General features: G+C 50.1%; 1 pseudogene; it reads right to left on the bottom strand.

Annotated features, from left to right (window-relative positions):
* Positions 1-480: 480 nt before the first annotated feature.
* Positions 481-2,529, bottom strand: LOC128067377 (putative tripartite motif-containing protein 64B; annotated as a pseudogene).
* Between the last annotated feature and the right edge of the window lie 5,589 nt (positions 2,530-8,118).

Genomic DNA, 8,118 nt, shown 5'->3' with positions numbered 1-8,118 from the left:
GTTCTCATCTGGCATGTTTAATGGGTCAGCAGACACTCAATCGAACAAGCTCTTCCACTCCTCTCCCTCTCTGCCGCAAGCCTTTGAAAACTCATTTTATCAAAATTAAAGCTAGATTCTGCTGTCAGTTGCTGCTGCTAAGTCACTTTAGTTGTGTCCGACTCTGTGCGACCCCATAGACGGCAGCGCAGCAGGCTCCCCTGTCCCTGGGATTCTCCATGCAAGAAAGTGAAGTCCCTTGGTCATGTCCGACTCCTAGCGACCCCATGGACTGCAGCCCACCAGGTTCCTCCGTCCATGGGATTTTCCAGGCAAGAGCACTGGAGTGGGTCGCCACTGCCTTCTCCTATGCAATCACTATGTCACATTAAATAACAATGTGCTTGGACACAGTCGGGTATCCTGTGGCCTCACATGAAGTGATAGGCAGCAATATCCCCAGAGAAGAAGCTTCAATAAATGGTCTGAGAAATGGACAATTCATGGAGATTTAAGGCAAAGGAATGGTATCAGAGGGGAGGAGAAGGCGGAAGGAAGGGAACTTCCAAAAACATCAGAGACGCTCACAGCTCCATTGTCATAATCCAGAAACACTCCAATCCTACCAGGAGGCCTTTGCACAAACTGAACTAAGGGTGGGGAGGTGGTGGACAGAACATACCTTTGTAGAACACAGAAAAAATGCTTCTTCAGCACCAATACTGATGCTGGTATCACTTGTCAAGATGCTTTTACAGACCCACAGAACCCAGCTGAGGACTATGCCACGTCCAGCTCCCAGTAATGCCTCCCGGAGGTGAAGGCCCAAGCCCCCCTAGGACACAGCACACGCCGCACCCCCCCACCCCCACCCCGCCCGGGACTGTCTGGACACGCGGGGTGGTCATCCTCAGACATCACACTTGCATCATCGAGGATCGCATGGTGAACGGTCGCTGTCTGACTCAGAACATTGTTCACACTGAAGGTGTTCGGCATGTGTAGGAATGCAGAGACAGGCCAGGAAGGCAGCTCTGGGTTCATGGGCTGCGGCTTCTGCATCTGTCCCAAGTCAGTTGTTTCCAGTGCATTTTCCAAGCCCTGGAGCAGCTCCGTGTCCAGCTTGCGGCACATCCCATTAGCTCTCTGTACATTTCTTTCAGCCTCTCTCTCTGAGTCGTCCTGAACACACTCTCCTTGAGTTATAGACGAATGTCCTTGGCTCCTTTCTTCAGGGCCTCCAGAGGCAGCTGCTGCTCCTCCTGGAGCAAAATGTATATCCTCTGGTATCAAGCTGTAATCATGAGCTTCCTTAAGGCTACATATTCCTTAAATGACTGAATTTTTCCAGCTTCCTGGTTCAGAATTTGCATCTCTTCTCTCATTTTCTGTAAAGAGCCCATTCTCTCCAGAAGTTTCTCCCGGGATTCCTCGGCAGCCCTGTGTATCGGCCTGTGGCTGTGAGCTGCGCGCTCGGGGCGTTCAGAGCAGGGTCTGGTCAGCCTCACAGAAGAGGCCTTTGGCTTCCTAGTATGTTACACAGACCTGCTCCTCCGAGCTGGGGTGGTGGTCACCTCTGGCCTGCCAGCAAAGGCTCAGACAGGGACGGCAGAAGTTGTGCCCACAGCTTATGGAGACGGGGTCCAGGAAATAGTTCATGCGGGTGGAGCAGGTGACTCCCTTCTGAGGCAGCTCCTAATGAATTAATTTGGAATCCTCGGGTAATGAAATCCTTGCCAACCGCAGCGGTTGTGATGGGCAGGGACCAGTCCTGCCTGGAGGGGGCAGTATTGCAAGAAGAGAGCGGTCCCGGGCTCAGAGAGCTGGGAACGGGGACGCTCCCCTGAGCTCTTTAATCGGAGGTCTTAGCACTGGCATTCTAGGAAGGCAGGAAAAGTCCCAGTTGAATGAGATTGTAAAGGAATTTTGCCTAGCTCCCGCAACATTTAAAATTCTTCACATACACGTGCACTATAAATACACATATACAAGCACGCATGGGTGTGCACACAGACACACACGCCCCTGCCCAATAGTAAAACGTGTTCCTCTCACTTAAAAGGTGGTCTTTTTTCTGAGGCTGTTTGGCTGTACTTTTGAGAGGGGAACGCCCCCCCAGATAAATCCCAGGTTCGTAGTTCCACTGCTTTCTGGAGAACGGCCGGGAAACGTTTTGGAGACAAAGGGTAACCCAACCTCTGTCAAGCTGAAAACTTCTACACTTCACTCGTCAAGGTCACGACTGAAATTCTCTGTAATCGGGTGGCTGCCTGAAGCCCCCGAGTGCTGTGTCTTACCCTTATCCATGCCTTTCTCTCACACCACGGATGGCGATTCGTCCTTCTTCCTCCCCGCCCCGCCCCCGTATCCCTTCTCTTTCCTTCAGAGCCTGCAGTTCAGCTCTGCCCTCATTTGGCTGCATTCTCACTAGACGGCCTAGTCTACACCCCATACCCTGGGAGACTGCCTCGGCTCTGCCTCAGTGACCGGCTTGGCGCCTGACGTGTAGTAGGAACACACGGTTGATGCTGGCTGAATGAATGTCTTCATCTTGGAATCCCATGCAGAGTGTTTAAATATTCTAAGTATATGATACATGCGTCACAAACCTTTTTTTCTTTCTTTCCCAGAACACATAGTGACCTGCTTTCTAAATTAGGCTATCTTATGAGCAGACCCTTGGGAATGAATTTCAGTAGCCATCCACATTGGTGAGCTTCTGTGCAGTTTGCAACTTCCTTTTCCTTCAGAAAGCCAGAAGGAAATTGAATATTCAAGGGAAGACCGTGGATGCCCCCACCAGTCTTCCTCCCCACAGGCCCCAGGGGCGCCCGCCATGGCTTTGCCCCCAGTGGCTTCCTTGAGCCCCTGCCAAAGGAGGGGGAATGGACGGGCAGATGGGCGTCTGACTGCTGGCCTCAGGCTGGCTCTTCACGACAGGGAAAGAGGCGGGGGTGCTGTGACAGGCACCCAGGCTGCATCGTGAAAGAACCAACTCACAGCTCACCGAGCTCCTGTGACGACTGTTCTTCATGCATGTAACTGAAGAGCACGGGAATCCAGCCCCCAACTCCTCCTCGGGCCCTGCAGCAGGTCCCGAGCTGCCCCTGAAGCTGGCGCGTCGAGTAAGGAGAGCCACATCTTTCCCTCGCAGCCCTGCCGCCCAGCCCGGCAAATTGCCCTGGACCTACAACCCGTCGGCAAGCAGCCTCATCAAAATACATGAGTGATTATTTTCCCAACAGTAACGAAAAAATATATATAAAACCTCAAACATTCAGGGTTTTTCCATCTGAAAAGACATGGAGGGCATAACTAAAGTCTGTGGTACCCTGTCTGGGGTTCCGTGATGGTATCTGGTGCCCCAAGGCCTCTGTGCCTTCATTTGGGTGACTACCCAACAACTCCTGGATGGAGAGCAGCTAGGGAAAGGGATGGGGCCTTTTTCCCTGTGTCCCCAGAGCCCAGAACAATACCAGACACACAGTCACCGCACAAGCCTTGTCTGTCCAGGGAATGGGAAGGATGCAGAGAAAGCGTGTCATCAGACTGTCCTCTGAAGTCTAGAATACCAAACCTGGGAGGGGGGGTCTCCTTGAAGCCTGAGGAAGACAGTTCTCAGATGAACACAAGAGTGGGGGACTTGACATGGCGTCTCGCGACTCAGTCAGCAAGCGCCGCTTGACTCCCATTCGTGCCCACTCTTGGCGGGTGATGCTCAACAGACCACCACGGGGATGAAGCGGCCAGGCCAGCGTCCACCTCGGCCACAGACAGATGGGATGATGGCCTGAGCATATTCCTTAACCTTCTGGGCTTCCATTTACTCATGGAAACAAAGAGAAAATGGGTTTCTAGTTCTAATAATATACTGTCTTCTGATTCAAGGAAGTAACCAAGCAGAAAACAGATTTAAGAAGCATTGAAAAAACAAGAGTAGAATAGCTATCTATATATGGTAACTCTTATGCCTCCGCACAGGCCCTCCTTGGGGCTGGATGGAACACTGGGCAGCCCCTCAGTGGCAACAGGCATGTTCCAGGTACCCACTGTTCTAAGGTGAAAGGATTCACCTCGCAAAGTACAGGCCTGTCTCCTGGGGGAAGAAGACGTCTTAACATGGCTGCCTGGGCTGTCTGCCCACGTGGGATTTTAACAGCACTTCCAAGTGAACCCTTTCATTTGGCAAATGACATTCAGAGTCAGTAAGTGTCCCTGGGATGCTTTTTGCAGATAACTAGCAGTAATCATCCCAGTGGGAGCTGGAGAGATGCAAGCTGGGCTGGCGAAGGAGGCTGTGATTAGAGATGTGGGTGTCAGGCTGGAGGAGACGTGGCCTCACTACGTGTGCTCCTCACGGACCTGCAGGAAGAACGGGTCGCCAGCCCTGAATGCGGCACAAACTCAGGCAGGAATTGCAGTGAGCTGTTATGTGCGACAACCTGGCGGAAAGGACGCAGGTTGTCCTTTTTTGGGGCTCCCTGTTTAATTCCATCTGGGCATAATCTCGAACTTCCCAGGTGGCTCTAGTGGTATAGAACCCACCTGCCAACACACATGAGAGACACGGGTTCCATCCCTGGATGGGGAAGATCCCCTGGAGGAGGAAATGACAACCCACTCTAGTCTTCTCGCCTGGAGGATCCCATGGACAGAGAAGCCTGGTGGGCTACAGTCCATAGCGTTGCCAAGAGTCAGATACAACTGAAGTGACCTAGCATGCACCCACAAGCAAAACCTCAGGGTGAGTGCGAGTGAGGAGGAACGCATGAGGCCAGCCTGAATTGTTGCTGAGCCTGTGAGCACTCTGGGGCTGGCAGTGCCTCGTGGTTGGCTGGGTCCCTGTTTGCTGGTCTTTGTCTGAATAGTTTGGCCACCTGCTTCCTGATCCCAAACTACTGCTTAGATGTTCCTTCTCTACCCTTATCTTTGACTTCCCGGTTTCAGGGTTTCATGATATTTGGCTTTCTCTGCATCTGGAGACCTCACAGGGAAAGACCGTCCTATGACTTACCCCTCCCCTATCCTAGGGGCTTCCCACAGATCCCCAAGAAAGCAGACAGGGGCTGAGAATACTGACCCAATACCAGGATGTTAACCCAGCTTCCACGCAGCCTCAGTGGTGAAGCATGAGGCTGTGTGGAATAACCACCAGGTCAAGGAAGGATAATAGCTAAGGGACAGAATCTTAGATTCAGGAGACCCACGTGAGCTGTACTCGCGTGACCAGACCATTGCAGAACCACGCCCGGTCCCAGTGGATGCCGAGTCTCTGTGGATTCCAATCCTGGCAGCTTTGTTCTGTGTTGTCTGGTCAAGTGAAATACTGTGCACGGGGTGACTCGTGTAAAGTCGCGCTCTCTGTCTACTCTCCAGAAAAACACACAAAAAAGGTATCAGTGTGTGAATCATTTCAGGGGGGTCTGGCTCCCCTCTTGAGTGTGGACAATGTCAGGAGGGAGGAAATGGGAGGGGAAGGAGCTGGGGGTCAGACAGGAAAGGACCCTCCTCTTCTCTGGATGGAAGTCCCTCGGGACCTGTGCTGTGTACACAGGCATGTGTACTGGACTTACATGGTCCTTTCCAGCAAGGAACCTGGAACTCTTTGGCAAAGTTTTGTTCATTTGATTCCCTCCCAAAACGTAACTGAAACAATTAGAATAGTCTCAGACAGTCGTGAGCCCATTAATTTAAAAGCCTCTCCAGTGCCTAGGGCAGTGCCTGGCCCACAGTAGCCTCTCAATACGTTTACTTGATGAATGAGGGGTAAATAAATAAATAAATCAGAACTGGCCTTTGATGGTCACTCCAGCCCCTTTCAACTTGATTAAACCTGGGGGTGGCTTAGTTGCTAAGTTGAATCTGACTCTTGCGACCCCGTGGACTCTAGCTCACCAGACTCTCTTGTTTGTAGGATTTCCCAGGGCCTGGCACTGGAGCGGGTTGCCATTTCCTTCTGCAGAGGTTCTTCCCGACTCAGGGATCAAACCCTCATCTATATTGCAGGCAGATTCTTTACCACTGAGTCACTAGGGAAGCCCCTGATTAAACATATATGTGTTCATTTAGCCAAGTCACAGGAGAGAAGTTTCAGCCCAGCATAGACCAAGCCTACTTTTTACTTCAAATGCTTCTCACAGAAAGAACATGTTTCAGACCAGGCCACCCAGTTGGCCAAGTGTCCCAGGTGAGACACCGGGTTTAAAATGCTCAGATTAGCTATGACAGCCCATACGTAGTTTATGTAATTTCCTGATGGAAACTCATTGAAACGTAAGGAAGAAGGACCTAGCATACAAATTCAGTCGTCAGCCTGGTGACTGAGCAAAGTCAGTAGGAATCAAACATGTTCTAGAATTTCTGAAAGCTCATTTAAGCCATGTACAAGTTTATTGGAAAGTTGTCTTCACGATGACAAGTAGAAGATCCTCATACCTTCATACCTCATACCTATAAGCATGTGGTTTACAAACCCTAGATTTAAACCAATTTTAGTTTTCTGCATCTACCATTTTCCTCTCCATTTCAGCTCAGTAAGCATGGGTTGAACAATTACCACAAGACTAACCTGGTGCTTGGATGCTCTGGGGGACGCTGCAATCATTTTATTGACTTGGGAAAACACAAAGGCTCAAAATCAATTAAATTATTTAAAACAACAGCATGAAAAGAGGCAACATTCACAAGACATATTGGTTATGAGCACAAAGGACCAGAATTTCCCCAGCAAGGACACAGGACTGGGAGCGTTGCTCTGAGATGACCTTTCCTGCCCACACCAAGCAGTTGTCAGCACCTTCAGGGAGCGGGAAGGATTGCCTAACAGTAGCTATTTAGTGTGATAATGGCGTTTGATAGTTTGGACACAAACACCATTGTCACACTCCACAGCTCTGCTAAGGGAAATAGGTAGCCGTGGAAGTGTTGATTTCACCTCCATCTTCCACCAGAGTCTCTGAGCATCATCAGAGAATCTTGTCGGTTTCACAGAGAGACCTGAACAAAGCAAAAAAGAGGGATAACAGGTCGGGAGCATCTTGAGCAATGGAGAGAAATAAAGACGTTGGACTTGTGGAACAGACACACTAATAAAGGGATTTGTTGCCTGTGATCTGCGACCACCCGCACCGGGAAGGAAGACTTTCTGCGGAAATGGATGGGGAATCTGTTTGCATCAATTTTCTGAAAGGGTGAAAAGAGAAGAAGAATCCCTAGTGGGACCTGATTTTAGAAAACAAATACTTAGTGGAAGGCAACATCATCAACGGCAATAACACGACTGGAGTCCTGGCTCCTCCCTGCCTCTCTTCCTCACCATCTACCCCAGTCCATCATCAGTAACCGGGGGCAGCCTTGCAGTCTGAGAACAGACCTAGCGTTTAGACAAGCTGTGATCCACTCTCAGTGTGGGTGTTGGATACAGGGTCTCGGACGTCGGCTCTCACTCACCGCAGTGGTTTCCCGTCACAGTAGCGAGTGGGAGATGGTGGTGGGGGGGAGAGGAGGAACGTGGAAAGAGAGAACTATTCCATTGTTGTTAATAACTCTCCTTTTCTAGCCAAAGGGTGCCTCCTGTGAATAAATCCCTCCTGGTTTACTTGATTTCCTGTTGAAAACGGTTTCTGCCTGAAATATGCACTCCTGCCCACAATGGCAGGTGAGAGGAAAGGAAGCATTTTATCTAATCCTTTCTTTCCCCCAAATGCTGGAAATGGAAAAGGGTGGAGGCCAGCTTACTCTTTCCCCCAGGATAACTGAGTTTTTACCTAGAGCCTCGCTTTGGGCATAAAATCAACCCATTTGTAATAACTGGAAAATGAACCCTTCTGCATATTTTGTTTCAGTAAAAATGGCCCTTATTCACAGGCAGGCCTTGCAACAGCCCTCTTCAGCCTGGGCTGTGTGGTTGTGAGCATACCACGAAAGTCACTCAGCTCCCACGGGGTCAGAATGTTGATCCCTGCCTCTTTTTTTCCTTTCTAGTTTTATCGAAATGTAAAACATATTCATTTTAGGTGTACAACATCGGCTCTTTTTTTTTTCTCGGTTTGTTTTTTTTTTTTTAATGTGTTCATGTGCTCATCTTTCCATTAAGGACTGACCTCCCTTGGTTCCTGTCTGAGACCCCAGATCACCTTT

This window comes from Budorcas taxicolor, chromosome 22, assembly GCF_023091745.1.
Source record: "Budorcas taxicolor isolate Tak-1 chromosome 22, Takin1.1, whole genome shotgun sequence".
In the NCBI taxonomy this organism is placed as follows: domain Eukaryota; kingdom Metazoa; phylum Chordata; class Mammalia; order Artiodactyla; family Bovidae; genus Budorcas; species Budorcas taxicolor.
The sequence above is the reverse complement of the archived record's forward strand: the minus strand, read 5'-3'. Positions and strand labels throughout refer to the sequence as shown.